We start from the raw sequence: 290 nt of genomic DNA, 5'->3' as shown, positions 1-290 counted from the left end.
GGCGAGATCGTATTCTTCTCGTAGGACCCGTCGATGATATCTGACTTTCACTCAATTTGAGTCATACTTTGCGGCCGTCACACGATAACAAGTTCCTTACTGCGATTGGGTGAGGTCAGAGAAATCTAACTCCTTCGAATTGAGGATTTAATGCGTATGACTCAAATAGGGTGAGCTTATTAGTCATCCCAGCTGTGCTCCTTTGCATCCGGTTAAACGAGGGGTAGGTTTAGATAACTCCTGAATTGAGTGTACAAATATTATAAATTGAATTTGAATTGGATTTGAAT

The sequence above is a fragment of the Frankliniella occidentalis genome, unplaced genomic scaffold (assembly GCF_000697945.3).
Source record: "Frankliniella occidentalis isolate FOCC.00 unplaced genomic scaffold, Focc_3.1 Scaffold228, whole genome shotgun sequence".
NCBI lineage: Eukaryota > Metazoa > Arthropoda > Insecta > Thysanoptera > Thripidae > Frankliniella > Frankliniella occidentalis.
Note: the sequence above shows the minus strand (reverse complement) of the source record.